The sequence below is a fragment of the Lissotriton vulgaris genome, chromosome 7 (assembly GCF_964263255.1).
Source record: "Lissotriton vulgaris chromosome 7, aLisVul1.2, whole genome shotgun sequence".
Lineage (NCBI taxonomy): Eukaryota > Metazoa > Chordata > Amphibia > Caudata > Salamandridae > Lissotriton > Lissotriton vulgaris.
In genome coordinates, this window is record NC_141695.1 from 860,414,104 (window position 1) to 860,430,482 (window position 16,379).

Sequence of the window (16,379 nt, forward strand, 5' to 3'; positions counted from 1 at the left end):
AGGACTCACAAATTGCAGCCAAAGAGACTTCATTTAGTTGTATTATTTTCTAAATAAACCTGTATGAGGAGAAACCGTCTTAAGCTGAACTCGGACAAGACGGAGGTACTCATCCTTGGACCCATCCCCTCAGCCTGGGACGACTCCTGGTGGCTTACAAACTTTCGGGTGTTATGGGTAACCGGCGCTCATATAGAATTAAACATATGAATCTTAATCCTCTAGTTGTATTACTAGTGCATCCAAGATTTCAGGCGTGCTCCCACAATATATATGATTGAAAAGCCAGGGCAATACAGCATTTTCAAAATACCTTCTTAGCATTGGAAGGAAAATATACATATATCAGGAGGGGAACAACGATAAGGTAGGAACATGTTCCACTTCCTTAAAATAATTTAGTAATTGGCTTCAGCCATATTTCACTAGACTTAGTAAACTTGAAATTTGGTTTCTTCTATTTTGGATTCCAGGGTTGATCCTGACTTTGTGAAGGTACCGGCATCAAACTTGATGCATATCCCTTTTTTATCACGAGCACTTGGGTTGTACAAAAAATAATGATTATCGAGGGAAATAAGGGTCTAGAGAATGACAATTGACACATTAAGCAACCATGTTTTATATCAAATACTGTTTTACCAAAGTTGACAAAATATGTAAATGCCTTGCTTCAAATAGTAGCTTATATGGCTGAAATGCACCTATGTTTTTTACAGTCCTGACACGGTCTGCATGTATATGGTGGATGGTTTTTATGACCACATGTAAGAAATTATTACAAATATACGTTCTTTGTATTATTTCCAGCCTTGACGAAGACGTAGGTGTCTTGAACCTAAGCGAAACGCGTTGGCGCAAGGAGTGGATTTTGTGGAATAAAAAGATTTCTGTTGTAAACACCGTTATTTTGGAGTGGAATTTTGGACTTACAAGTGGCAATTGCATTTAATTTTCTGTGTGCTCCGAGATCTTGTGTTTTATGTAATTTCGACTCCTGGTGGCTGACCACACTGGGAACAGCACCAACACCCACCGACCATGCACGCAACCTAGGATTCATCCTCAACTCCTCCCTCTCCATGGCTAAACAGGTCATCAACGCCGTCTCCTCCTCCTGCTACAACACCCTCCGCATGCTCTGCAGAATCTACAATTGGATCCCGACCGAAACAAGAAGAAAGGTGACAACGGCCCTTGTCAGCAGCAGACTGGACTATGGCAACACACTCTACGCAGGAATCCCAGTCAAACACATATGACGACTACAACGCATCCAAAACGCTTCCGCCCGACTGATCGGCAACGTACCCCTCCACAGCCACATCACCCCCCACCTGAGAGACCTACACTGGCTCCCCGTCGACAAGAGGATAACCTTCAAGCTCATCACCCACGCACACAAAGCACTCTACAACGCCGGACCAGCCTACCTTAACAGCAGACTCAACTTCTACACCCCCACCCGCCAGCTCCGCTCCGCCAGACTCGCCCTCGCCGCTGTCCCCCGCATCCAACGAACGACCTCTGGCGGCAGATCCTTCTCCTACCTCGCCGCCAAAACCTGGAACACCCTCCCTACCCACATATGGCACACCCAAGACCTACTCGCCTTCCGAAGACTCCGCAAGACCTGGGTCTTTGAGCATTAGCAGCACCCTCCACCCCCTCTCCCCCCCCCCCCTCCCCTCAGCACCTTGAGACCCTCACGGGTAAGTAGCGCGCTCTACAAGTATTCTGATTGATTAAATATTTAAGAATGCTTAAAAGAAAGACAGTGAGTCTTATTTCTTATACTTTTATCATCAATTTAAATGAGCGTAAAATAATAAGAATGAGTTTTCATGTTTGTTTCAACAGAGTTTATCACCTTTTCTCACAGAAAATTGAGAATATTTCCAGTTATTCATATATTTAGGCATCGACTTCCTTCATCCACAGAAGTCTGATGACCATGTTTTCCCTGTTCTGCTTCTAAAGGTTTGATTCCCTTAATGTCAACTTCAAATGTGGTCTTGGTGCTTAGAAGCTGCTTGGCAGAGCAGTGCACTACACACCAGTAATCACTTCTACACTCTCATGCCCAATAACGACTGACCCAAAACGAGAAAATCATTTTGTAGTTTTCTCAGGATGGTTCGTGCCCCTTTTGTGCTATGTATACCATTTCTTAAGCATCTTCCACTATTACGAAGATGGCATGAGCTTCTCATTATATCATTCACATTAACTAATTTTCCTTTTTTTCCCCTCTTTTCAAAATGTTCCCTCTTAAAAAGCAACATGCCTCCATTTACGTCAATAGGTCCACCCACTTTATAAAGCTGTATTTCTCATTTAAATTTACCTTTCATTCACTTTTCTGAATCTTCCTTTCAAATATCCGAGTTCAAACTCGTTCACGAGCCAACAGGTTGACGAGTGTGTTGCATTCAGAGTCAAAGCATGCTCTAGCTTCAAACAAAAATAAGCTGACATGATGTACGTGGTAACAGGCAAAAAAAAAAGGACATACATACCTATGCACATTTTCAGTTTTAGCCCCCGAAAGGCTGCCTGTCCCATTTCATCTGGAGCCCTGATGTCACTTGAGGCTTCATACTTCCAGTGATCGCGGTGCGCACCGGTTACCTAGATACGCAAGAAGAGATACGTTCGGAGTTGTGGGGTTCTACAGCACGCGCCGCTCGTGACCTCTGCGCTCACCGTTAACCTAGAGCTCGATGCGTGTGGCGCATTTGTGTTCGCTGAGCTGCCCTGAGAGGTAGTGTATTTGGCCCAGTGCGGCGTCATTTGCTTACTTAAGTGCATGTTAAGAAGCCCCCTCAGACACGCTAGAGTCGAAGATCAACTTTATTCAGTAGTAAATAAACAACACACCAGCAAGACCGGAGGGTCCGCGTCTGCAGCTGGTCAGGTCAAGAATAACTGTCAACTCTCAACGGTAAGAATATCTTCTGGCATTCTAGAATGCCAGCGTATGACATACCAACGCCAGCAGGGGGTAGGGGACGCGCGCGCAACACAACAGTGCATCAGTGAGCTGGGGGAAAGGGGAGGGGGAGGACTGCTGGGATAGGACTTCGTGTGCTGACGTGCTATCTATCTACCTGGCAGCAAATGGCTAGCGGCTTGGAATATTCTTCAAGGGGACAGAGCCTCCATAACCATAAAACGCACATATCTCTACGGGCAAAGGCTACTGCGAAAGGACAGGCAATATAATATCAATTATCAAGTACAGTGGACGTTATCTCCGTCCGCCTCCTGGCTACTTAAGCCTTCTTCCCTCTGCACTTCACATTAGCTGGCTGACCCGGGACCGGGAAGGGCCATTCCTTCATTGTGCTTCTCGGAAAAGAGGCGTCCAGGGGGCTCTGAGGCTGACGTTGGGTGTGTGCCTGCGCCGCTGGAGTTTTTAAGGTAACCTCAAATCGGCGGATGTCTTTCTCATCGGTTGACTGTCAGAGCATCCAAGTTACTGTAGGATCCATGCGGTTTGGACGAGTGGGTTAATGGCTCTCCTGCAAAGAACATGTGAAGTGCAGGTCACAGATTAGCGGTTTTTGTCGATAGTAGGTTATTTCTTTTGTCACAGGGATCATTTTGTTACTTGGAGTTCATAGGTAATAACAAGCCTTCTAATATGGCGCATTGTATTATGAACTAGCATCAAATCACTGCATGCAAATTGAAAGGCATAGGCTTCGCACCTTTTTGACCCTTATGCCCCCCTTTCAATCTTCCCTTATTGTAAGGTTTCTAAAAAGGGTTCCTTTGGATGTCAACACAATTCTATTCGTAGGAGACTCCGATCATTTTGTTACTTTTATGGGGCAGATTTACTAACACTTTGAGCCTGGTTGTTTTGAGGCTAACTTTTCGCTCTACTTTACGTCAAGGAGTCGTACCACCGTAAGTGGACAGTCGCATGCACTCACCCATGGATTTTGATGCTAATCCCTATCTACTAACTTTGGTAGAAAGGGACCAGCATAAAAAAATTATACCGCCTCAAGTCATGCATATAGTTTGAGAAACAATTTCGTTTCTCCAAACCTTTCAAATTTGGCATGCTTGCTGCACCATACAGCACACATATAAAATGGTAAAGTATTTAACCTTGTCAAAGCATAGAATTTTGTACTGGAAGGGTAGCCTTGCATTATAACTAGGGCTCCTGGTTTTATGGTATATATTTTTTTGCCATTTCCGTCTGTATTTATCCATATTTATTTTTTGCTAATTTTATCTGTATTTATCCTTATTTATTTTGGGTTTTGTGGTTTAATTAAGCTGAAATTAGTATATTTCCACATTTATTTAACCGATAAATATGCACTCATGCTTGAATGTCTGACAGGTTTCAGTGCTGCGAACACCCGCAGAAGATAAATCAGTGCACCAAAACGCCCATGGGGCTCCAAAAATTACTGGATCGGTTTTGTGCTTTTTGTAACTTAAGGGGCTTGGTTATTAACACTTCTAAAACCAAGCTCCTTTATTTTAATCCCAGTAGGAAAGCCAATCGCACGCTCACTCTTAACGAAGAGCCATTAGAGCGGGTTAAAATGTTTGACTATCTTGGGATTAGGATATCCGACCAACTCAAATGGAACCCTCACATTGAAAAAATGGCTTTAAACCATAAATGGGTTTGTGAGCGTCATAAGCAGGGAGCATAGATCCTCAGTATCAAGACCCATAGTGTAGTGATGGGTCCACACATAGAGTTGCACCAAGAAGATTTAATGCAGAAGGAAGACAACTTAAACATCCACAGGAGGCAGGAGTAGTACGACCAGATATCATCCAACTGTAACCACTACTGACACTGATACATTCTACATGACATGCCATAATTCTACAAGTGACATCATATAGGAATACAACACACCTCCCCCTATAGAAAACAAAAAAAAAAATGAAAAAAAAAAACCAATTAAACCCCCAAAATTTCGAAGAGAAAAAAAACAAAAAAACACTAAGAACATACAACGTCTCTAAATTTTGCAGGAATATGTTTCACACGAGAACTTCTGCGTACACAAACGGGTTCTAGATTACATTCTTGAGTATTTTCATTCGAAACAACATCATGAACATTAGAAGAAGCAAACTGTAAAGAAGAATTATTAGTACAAGTTTGGGGAACAAACGCATGAGATGATCCCAAATTGTCAAAAACCTCATGCGAACCGGGGAAACCCGAATCAGCATCAGGAAGTGACAGACTTTCATGATATTTCACGTCCAAACAAACATTCTTATTTTCCAAAACATTGGATCTGCAAATTGAGATGCGCCTAAAATTCCAAATTTTGCCACCCTCCCCTCTAACAGCCTTACTGAAGACCTCAGTGACTTTAACTGGAGAAGACCACCTGGAAACACCTTTAGGAATAATACCACCAAACTTCACTCTCACAAAGTCACCCACAGATATTTTAGAGGAGACAGACTTCTGAGGAGAACTCTGTAACATTTTTTCTTGGTATTTACCAACATGATCTCTAATATTCTTCATATCTAACTCCAGATACTCAGAGTCTCTCGCCTTCAACCACCAAGGCAAAATTTTCGTACCTGGCTTCCTTCAGCGTAACATCTCAAAAGGAGATAAGCCGGTAACGGAGTTGGGAGACATGCGATAAGTGAACAAAGTAGCCTGTAAGGCCTTTTTCCATTTCAAACCACTCCGCAAGGCTAATTGGCAAGACTCCTTAATAACCCTGTTAAAACGCTCCACCTGACCATTGGATTGTGGAGAATAATTTGAAACTCTTTTATGTTGAATACCACAAACTCTCAAAAACGAAACAAAAACTTCACTCACAAACTGTGGCCCATTGTCGGAAACAATTTCTTCTGGTAAACCCTCTCTACAGAAAACTTCATTTAAGAATTCAACAACAATTTCAGAATTGACCTTTTCTACAATCTTCAATTCGGGCCACTTCGAAAAATAATCCACAAGGACCACAGCAAACATATCCTTCCCCGACTGATAGTTGAAAGGACCAATGATGTTGATGCCCAATTTTCTCTAAGGTCCAAAAGCAAATTCAACAGGAGAAATCCCAACAGAAATTGGTTTCACAGATTTATCACTTAAAGAACACAGAGAACAGTTTCTAACCCACCTGTCAACCATGGCGTCCATACTAGGCCACCAGTAAAATTCTCTAATCCTTCTCTTGGTCGTAGACATTCCCATATGGCCTTCATGAGCCAAACTACAAATGGACTCTCTAACATCATTTGGAGGAACAATTTTATCATCTCTATAGACCATGTCATCAATTACCATCAATTCATCTTTAACCTTAAAAAAGGAAGCCAAATCACCACTCAATTTCCTTTCTTCAGGCCAACCATTTCTAAAGAAAATCTTTACTTTCCCAAGAACATCATCGTGAAGCATAGCTTTTGACCAAATACTTTCAGTAATAGAATTTTCCTGATCTTTCCCAGCAATTAAGTTAACATCACACAAAGTAAAGGCTACATCACACTCCTCAGAATGATCCCTGTTCGAACAATCACTAATAGGGAAACGTGACATGCAATCCGCATGCACATTAAAGTGTCCAGGAACATAAACAATCTCACAACGATATTCCTGCAACTTAGCAGCAAGACGGGCGAGACGAGCAGTGAGAGTTCTACCACCACCAGCTGACAACATACTGACAAGGGGTTTATGATCTGTCCTCAAAGTAAATTTCGTCCCCCAAAGAAATTGACGAAAATGTTGAGTCGCCCAAGTACAAGCGAGAAGCTCTTTCTCTATTGTGGAATAATTAAATTCAGCATCTTGTAGAGTCCTTGATGCATAAGACACCACATGTTCACCCAAACTGTCCTTTTGCATCAAAACGGCACCTAGGCCTACATTACTCGCATCTACGCAAACTATACATTCTTTATGGACAGAAAAAGGTTTAAGAAAAGGAGCATTGATAATTTTACCCTTTAAAGTGTCAAAAGAAACCTGTTGTTCTTTACACCAAACAAACTTTGCTTGTTTTTTTAACAAAGACCACAAAGGGTGCACAATGGTAGAGTAATCTTTAACAAATTTACCATAAAATTCAGTGAGTCCTAAAAAGGACAACAATTGCTCTTTAGAGGAACAGGAGCATCAGTAATACTTTTGACATGATTCAATTTTGGTTTTATGCCATCTTTAGAAATTTCGTGTCCTAAATACTCAACCTTAGGCTGCCTAAATTTGCACTTATTGAATTTTAAAGTGAGCCCTTTCTTCTGAACATTAGTCAATACACAATGTAAGTTGTGATCATGTTCTTTAAAATTTTCCCCAAAGATTAGAATGTCATCTTGGAACGCGATGGCTCCTTAACAGTCAAAAAGAACCTCCTTCATTAAGCGCTGAAAAACAGATGCAGCACTGGCAAGTCCAAAAGGCATTCTCAAATACTGGAACATGCCCTCTGGAGTTACCTAGGCCGTTAATTTCTTTGATTCTTCATGTAGCTCGACCTGGTGGTAAGCACTAGCTAAATCAATCGTGGAAAAAACAGTGGCACCAGTAAGTGAGGAGATTAATTCATGGATGTTAGGGAGGGGATGTTTATCAACCCAGATCTCTTTATTTAAGCTGCGGAGATCCACACATAGGCGGAGCTCGCCAGAACTTTTGAGTGATAAAACGATGGGAGAAACCCAGGGGGAAGATTCGATTGGTTCTATGATTTGTTTAGACACAAGATTTTCAAGAATTTCTTTAAGTTTCTCACGATAAGCCAATGGAACATTCCTGACCCTGTGCCTGACTGGAATAGCATTATCATTAAGAATGATCTTGTGTTTAAAATCCGAAAATTTCCCTAAAGTATCTTTAAAAACATCAGGAAAATTCTTTTTAGTGTTCTCCACGAAAAGTGTATTATCTCCCACATCACTTACACTCAATACACATGTATCACCCAAGTATACTGGAGGATCGGCATTAGGGTCAAGTTTAATTCCAAGCACTCGTTGATGTGGCCACCCCAAAATAGCCACACCTTTAGTGGCCACATATACTTTCCCTTTGGTGTATCTATCTTCTATCTGAATGTCAGCCCAAAAGAAACCTTCAATGTTTATTTTCTGCCCAGTATATCCACCAGGTGAAATATCAGGAGATAATAATTTCCTGTCGCCCCAAAAACTTTTAAACAAATTTAGACCAATAATAGAATACCATGAGCATGAATCAATCATTAAAAGAATAGGTTGGTTATCAATTAAAATTGTGTACGAGGGAAATTCTTTTTGTTCTGATTCATCTACAGACAAAATGCAGTTAAAACTATGTAGAACTTCTTCTTCTTCTTGTGAAATATAGTTAACCCTTTGGGAAGAACGACAAACATTAGCAAAATGACCTTTTCTCTTACATTTGACACACACTCTATCCCAAGCTGGACATCCCCTGTAGTTCGCCAATTGATTAGAACTGCCACATCTATAACAAGAAACATTTTTCCTGTAAGAAAACTTATTGTCAGCAACATTCTTATTTTCAGAAAACTTCTTGTCACTATCTTTTTTAGGAGGCACTCTATTGGAATTAAATGAAGTAGTTTGGCTCTTTACTAACGAGACTTCAGTCCCAGGAACCTGTGACTTCGGTGTTTGACCTCTTATCTCAGAGACAAATAATTCAGATTGTTCAATGCCTTTCGCAATGTTAATTACGGCACTCAAAGAGGATTCTGTTCACAACCAAAGTCTTTCTTGAATTTTCTTACTCTTTGTACGCATCATTATCTGATCTCTCAGGACTTGTTCGTAGGAAATAGTTTCAAAGGCACACGAACAAGCTAAAGAACGTAAGGCAGAAAAATAATCCTCAATCGACTCATCTTGTTTCTGGACGCGGGAATAAAACTTAAACCGTTCCATTACAGTATTTATTTTTCTGCCAAAACGAATTTTCATTTGTCTAGAAGCTTTTTCAAAAACATCAATGTCTCCAGTGTCATCTATAGGCGGAAGATTGTCAAATTCCTTAATACCTGCTCCACCAAGGCAATGTCTAAGAAGAGCTAATTTGCGTTTGGCTGAGCACCCATCCTTTTCTAGGACGTCAACGTAAGCCAAAAACATTGGGTACCATAAATCCCATTCAATGTTTGGCTCACCAGCAATTTGAAGGAAATGAGGTGGAGCAGCAATGTTAGACATTTTTTTTTTTTAAAAGTGGCAGAAAATTGAAACAACAAAATAAATAAATAAATAAATAAATTTCACTACCTTAATAATTGTTGGTAAATGGTGGTAAAACGCCAATTTATAAATCGGCAAAAGAATAAAAAATGACAAAGTTATGATAAAAGAGAGAGATGCTTCGTGAAAATTTCCTTTCCGAAAGTTATGAAGAGAAAACAAAATGGCGGCACGTTGCTGACGTCATAACGTCAGGAAGGTGAAAGGGTAATACCCAGAATGCACAGCGCTTATCTTGTATCAGGAAATGAAGCTTCGTCACGGTCGCGGGACACAAAGCCGTAGCGTGGAGTTTCTTCACTGTTGCTAAGGAATGGATGCACAGGCGTAGCGAGCACAAGATTCCGCTACGATTTGAACAATGCACCGTCCAACGGTGAAAGAAAGAAAACGTGAGTAAAAAGTTCTCTTTCTGAAAATAAATCGTAGAAAACTCACAGTTACAGCTTCCACGACATGGTTTCTCGGACTAGAAAGTATAGACGACGTGGTTTCTCCGACTAGAAAGCGCTGCTAGAGTGTTTTCTTGCTCCAAACGATTCCAGGCAGCTTTGATGAAAGGATACTTTTATGTAAAGGATAAAAAGAAAGAAATATTATCCTGAAGGCAAAAATCTTAGTCTTTGAAAAATGTCACTCAAATTAAAGTACGTGACAAATAAAAATCGAAGATCAAACGTGAACGCTGTCTTTAAATCCTTCTTCTGAGTTGCAATACTTGGTTTCCCAAACGTCACCAATAATTATGTAGTGATGGGTCCACACATAGAGTTGCACCAAGTAGATTTAATGCAGAAGGAAGACAACTTAAACATCCACAGGAGGCAGGAGTAGTACGACCAGATATCATCCAACTGTAACCACTACTGACACTGATACATTCTACATGGCATGCCATAATTCTACAAGTGACATCATATAGGAATACAACACATAGCTCCTGCTTAAGAGATCTATTCTGCTAAAGCAGTAGGCAGTGCACTGTACGGAGCAGAGCTTTGTGGTTTTAATAATGTTGATTCCCTCGTAATGGCCGAGAACAAATTTTACAAGGAGCTTTTGTCTGTCCCCGGGAGTACCCCAAGCAAACCCATTCAAAACGATCTTGGACGCAGATCTATCAAAGATCTTATAATTCTGCATCCGCTTATCTATTGGGCCCGCCTGTGGCGCACACCAGAGCTAGAGAGCTACGCAGACGGCCTTAGAGAAGTTCTGAACTTGCAGGGGTCTCACAAAATTGTCTGGCTCTCTAAAGTGAAGGAGCTCCTTATGGCCATTGGCCTGTGGGTCGTATGGGAGTCCGGTGCTTCAATATCTAAACTGGAGGTTAAGCGGGCATACTGACTGTGGGTCGACGCCCAAGAATCTAGAGCGGATAACCTGGGTAGACTCACTGACGAGTTTCGTCTGCACAAGACAGTACCCTTGCTTGAACCCTATATGGACTTCATTAGAAAACCTAAAGATAGGGCCTTATATGTCCAGTTTAGAATGGGAACTCTACCAGTCCGTGAACGCACTTCCAAATAGAAACCCCCCTATCAGACGCTTGCCACCTGCCCGCACTGTAGCGCTATACTGGAAACCATCCCACATGTCTTTTTTGTTTGCAGTGCCTATAATAAGCCCAGATCCAAATGGCTACAACCAGTCTGTCGCCTACTTGAGACCAGAGGCTATGCCCCAGCGTTAAGAATTTTACAATCTGATCCTAATACAGTACTGGCCTGTGGGGTAGCTAAATTTCTTAGCTGGGCATGGGTGATCAGATTCAAAGTTATGTGATAAATTTTTCTTATGCAATCCCCCGTTTCTTTTCTTAACTAACTCAAAGCTGTAAATGGTTTAATGCTGTTTTATCTCGTCTTTTTAATTATTAAGTGTTTTAACTAATAACATGAACTGTATTTTTATTGTTATGTGCTTTTAAGATATTTCTATATCGAAATAAAGCTTTGATACTCAGTGCACTTGTATGAAAATATGCACATTTCAGTATCAACCTTGTGCATATCTACTGCTGTTAAAGCCTCTTTACTAAAATTCCATTCTTTTTTAACCGCCTTATCTATCAATCTACAGATCTATTGACCTGGCAGTCATGGCAGACAGTATTTAGAACTACCCCAAAAGCAACCCAATTCCCGTTTCTATCCACATTTAAAAACAAGCATTTGCAATGCAATAGGTCTTGCATTAGGAAAGTTTGAGCTATTGGTGTTGTAAATGACAATTTTTTGATTTATGTGTTGGTTTTGAAAATAGCGAAATTAATAGCTTTGTCATTTACAATGCCAATACTTTTAACTTTTGCAAATGTGACACCTATAGCATTTGTAATGCAATATGTGTTGTATTTACTTGACTTAGATGTATTGATATTACAAATAACAATTGCTTTTAATGTTTTGTAATAATTAATACTTAAATAAAAGTTATTGTAATTTATAATTGCAATAGCTTAAACTTTTGTAAATAACGTTTGTGAAGATTATGCTCAGTGTATTTTATTGTGACGAAAATCCAAGAACAGAAGTGAAATGTTAATATCTTTTTGTGACATTTGTAATAAAGCTTGAAACATTGAGAGAACATATTTGAACCAGTTGTTGTTGAATGGTTGTACTGACTGATGCTGTGGTGGCGTTCAGTGATGCTGTAGTAGCGCATAGTGATGTTGTGGTGCCCCTGAGCGATGCTGTGGTGGTGCTGAGTGATGCTGTGGTGATGCGATAGATAGAGTGTAATTTTGTGGCGTGTAACTGTGGCACTAAGTGGTACTTGGAGTGTATGTTGCATTGACTGCAGTGTAATTATGTGGTGTGTAATTATGTGGCACTGAGTGGTATTTGGAGTGTATGTTGCATTGAGCGCAGTGTAAATATGTAGCATATACTTATGTGGCACTGAATGGTATTTGGAGTGTATGTTGCATTGAGTGCAGTGTAATTATGTGGCGTGTAATTATGTGTCACTGAGTGGTATTTGGAGTGTATGTTGCGTTGAGCGCAGTGTAATTATGTAGGAGTCACAAATGGCTGTTCTACATCAAAGGGGGGCACAAAGGGAAGGTAAATATTGGCACCCTAAAATGAAACCAACCTTTACCCCAAGGGCAGCTCCCCCCAGATACAGAAACTTATTCCCAGGTGCTTTGTGAGTTTGCAACCGCCTGCCCCACCTACAGAGCAAATTGACCTAAAAAAACAGGCAGTCTCACCCCAAGGAGGATGGAAGCAAAAGAAAAAAGCTTTTGCAGTGTGGCAGCTAAAGTGAAAGAGGTCGTTCTTTATATTAAAAAAAATAAATAAGCGCAGCCGCTAAAGTGAAAGCGGTCCGTGCTTTAAATGAAATACATAAGCGCGACCCCTAAAGTGAAAGCGGACATCACCAAAAATTAAACAAGCGCGGCCACCTTTGTTAAAGTGCACCACGCTAGAAATTAAAAAATTCATGACTAATGACAATATAAAAGGTGGATTTCTTTCGGAATACATCACGTGTATTACACAGAATTGAAACTCTATGATTCTGTGTACATCTGAGACGTAAAATAATCCCTTGTGCACTGCAGTGCTGGCGCGTTGCAGAAAGTCCATTAATATCTCATAGCAATAGTCCACTGTGCATTTTGAAAAACTGGCAGAAATTGTCACTTTTGATAACCAGTCGTGCTGTCAAACCAGACTTAAAAAGAAGATCAGAGGAGCGGATGGGATGCTCAAATGAGGAGCACAAGAGCCAGACAAGCAGGTAGGGATAAATGGGAGTCTGGGTGCTGAGCCAGGCCACGAACACAGGACCAAACTAAATAACCAGGGCAAGGGAGGAGAACTGTGCTTAAAGGAGACTGGGCTAAAACGTGCAGGTGTGTTCCAAGAATGAGAGCAGACCAAAGGGAATAGTACCAGACCAACAGGATTACCAGAGGGGCAAAAGGAATGGAATCAGGTGCAAGAGCCAAGTAGGTGGACAACCTCAACGGAGCCACGGTGCACTGCAGGACCAAAGATGCAACATGGCACCTCTGCTCTGAGTGCAGGAAGAGGCCAGCGGCGAATGCAGCAGGCATGGGAGAAGGCCAGAGAGGGGAGTGATGCCCAGGAAGCATGGAAGAGGGTCTAACAGAGACAGATAATGTGGGTAAAACTGGCAATTCTTCACTGAACAATTTACCAAAATGAATGAACGGGGTAGTAAATACTGATATTTATTAATATTAGACAACAAAAATGTACCCAATTTTCTGTTCCATAAAGGAACTGTATAAAAGTAATACGATAAAAAGTGGCCCAGCTGAAGAATTAGGATTTATTGAACAAATGCCAACAGAAATGGATATCAAAGACTCAAACACACACAAAAAATGCAGCCCACACTCAAACTCTATAGATAACACAAAACCGCTACCCAAATGTTACTTACAAACACACCCTTATACACAGTCAGTCACTGTCCTCAGGAGTCTCGCACGCGCTATGCAAAGATTACAAACACTGTCCAAAGTTACACACAACTACTGTCCAAGGACTGTGAACAACTACTGTTTTATGGTTGAGCACAGTGAGCCAATATAACCTGTTTCAAAACTAGAAGATCACTGTCGCACGTTGCCACTTTCTAAAAGATTCACACATATAGTTTATCTCCAAAAGTATTAGACAAAGGCAGTGTCTAAAGTAAACACATGCAGCCAGTGTATAAAGGTCATACACTGCCACTGCCCGGGTGTAAAAACTACTGTCTAAAGGTAACAAACACATCGTCGAAGGTCACATCCATAGAGTTTAAAGGTAGCACAACTTGTGTTAAAAGCTTATACCTACAGCAAGGTTAAACATACAGACACAAACACACATATAATCCATAAGTGACATACATACACACACATTTTCCAAAAGTAAAACTCCCAAACATTCCTTATGGCAAAAACATTTGGCAGTGTCCCTCAAATGTTAAACACTCACCCACGAAGTGCCTGGGTACTTTGATTTTCCAAGATGGCTTCAGTAGCCCCTCTTAGCAGCCACAGTGGAAGTAAGGCTAAGAAGATGGCGCCCGGTGGAGGCTGAACCCCGAAAGGAACGGAGTCTGCGGTGGTCTCCCAGTGTAGGGTTCACCGCAGGCAGCCATGTCCCTCTATTGCCCCCTGCACTCTCCCTCACCCCCACCGCCGGCGAAACAGCACACAGTGACAAAAGCAGAGAGGCCACGGAATTAAAGTGCGCTGCGCGCTGTTCAGACACTTGTGCCGCTTGTCAAGGGCGGTTGGAGATTAATCTCCCACAGGTTTGATTCCTTACAAAGCTGCACGGAAGGGGGCTGGGCTGGGGGGCCAGGGTCACGGTGCTCTCCGTGTCTCCTTTGTGTTACCTTTGATACACGCTGCTCCCCGGCTCCAGCGTCCTGGGCCGCGGCCTAGTCCTGAGGAAATGGAGGCTAGGCCTGCCCGTGTCCTAGCAATCTGTGCTGACAGCCAGCTGGCCGGGCCCCAGCTGGAGAGGAGGGAGAGGTGATGCAGATACAGGGGCGGAAGCAGTGACTGGGACATGCAGGCAGACAGAGAAAGATTCTGGGTGGAGCTCGGGCTAGACGAGGGCAAGCCACGCTTCTGCCGGGGGCTGGTCCCAGGGAAAGAGGGAACCTGGAGATAGAGAAATGGACAGTCTAAGAGGGGTCTCAGGGTGGGACTGGACTTAGAGAGTGATGGGCGAGAGAGGGGTGTACTGGGTGAGAGAGGGATGTACATGTACAGGGAGAGATAGGACTTGCCGTCTCAGACTGGTGACAGAGTTTTCCTATTGAGAAAGGCCTGACTAAGGAAGAGAGAGACAGACAGATGAGATAGAAATTGAGGCGAGAGCCGGAGAAGCCCATACAAAAAGCCAGGGACGAGACAGAGGCCTACAGAGGTAGACTGGGTGACAGACTGGTGTTATATATATAGACACTGAGTACAAGGAGGGGGTAAGTAGAGAGGTAGGCCTTTTTATAGAGACCGAGCAAGAGAGACCTGAAGAGGACCTGGGAACAAAAAATGCCAAACATACTGATTCGAAAGACAGAGGCTGACAAAAGTGGGCTGGACAGAACGATAAACTGAGAAGTAAAATGAGCGCGAGCACGGCTGACGTCAGGGACGCGGTTGACGTCAGCGCGTGGCCTTGGAGGCTGCTGGAGCGCGAGATGGGCGCGCGGGCAAAGAGTTGGTGGCGGAGCAAGGAGTTGTGCGGGGGCACGTGGGCAGCCAAGAGGGAGCCGGAGCCTCAGGAAGATGCGCGGGTGGAACGACGGGCCACAGGGGCGCCTCCCATGGCGCGGGCACGAGCTGCAATACTCGGGACTGGACTTGCGAGACCTACACAGATAAGGAGAGCTGGGACAGATCTGGGTGCTGTGGGGTGGGTGAGCACTTCTCCATTGTGCTGGTGTGCTGTGCTAGCTGAAGGGAGCACTTCGGTGCACATTGACAGCCGTGGAGTCGTAACTGCAGGAGGTTTGCACACAACAACCGCTGTCTACTGAAGTCCTGAGTAGCCAGACAGACCCGGTGAGGGGGGGCCTCGGGGAAGCCCCGCGTGTGTGAGTGTGTGTGTGCGCGCGTTTGTGTATGTATGTAAGCCCCACGTGTGCCCAGTGACTGGGGGGGTGCGGGTGTGTGTGTGTGTGTGTGTGTGTGTGTGTGCGTGCATGCATGTGTCTCTGTGTGCTGTGCGCGGAGGCTTACAAGGGAGACAGGAGAACGCGCGCGCGCGACCTGATCCGATTCCGTCAGGCTGCACGTGCCAGTCTCTTGTCTCCTCTTTTAGTCCTTGTAAGCAGAACCGCCAACAATAGGCTCACTTTGCAACAGAAGGGCTTCGCCCTGCATCGCAGTGTGAGACCTAATCAATAGAGACAAGAAAATAAATGTTTTCTGTCTGTATTTATCTGTAATAATCTCTAAAAATCAGTAAAAACAGAAAACAGGGAGCCTTAATTATAACAACTAAGCTTGACCTCATGTAAACAACTTTGCACTGTGGTGCAAGGGTGTGTTGCATTGGTGCAAGCCAGCCTAAGGTATGCCAGCACTAGAGGAGGGAGTAACAGCATACATCTAAGTAGATATGGTGTTGTTATGCTCTCTCATCTTC

At 42.8% G+C, this 16,379-nt stretch overlaps 1 protein-coding gene across 2 annotated transcripts in view; it reads left to right on the plus strand.

Moving 5' to 3' along the window:
- Nucleotides 1-16,379, plus strand: part of FAXDC2 (fatty acid hydroxylase domain containing 2) — a 335,302-nt gene that overhangs the window by 68,248 nt on the left and 250,675 nt on the right. Inside the window, exon 1 of one of the 2 annotated variants that reach the window (XM_086931248.1) lies at nt 3,038-3,423. The exons of the other annotated variant lie outside the window; for it this stretch is intronic. The gene's annotated coding sequence lies outside the window, so the exon portion shown is untranslated. Of the gene's footprint in view, nt 1-3,037; nt 3,424-16,379 lie in introns of those variants that run through there. 2 annotated transcript variants of the gene reach the window in all.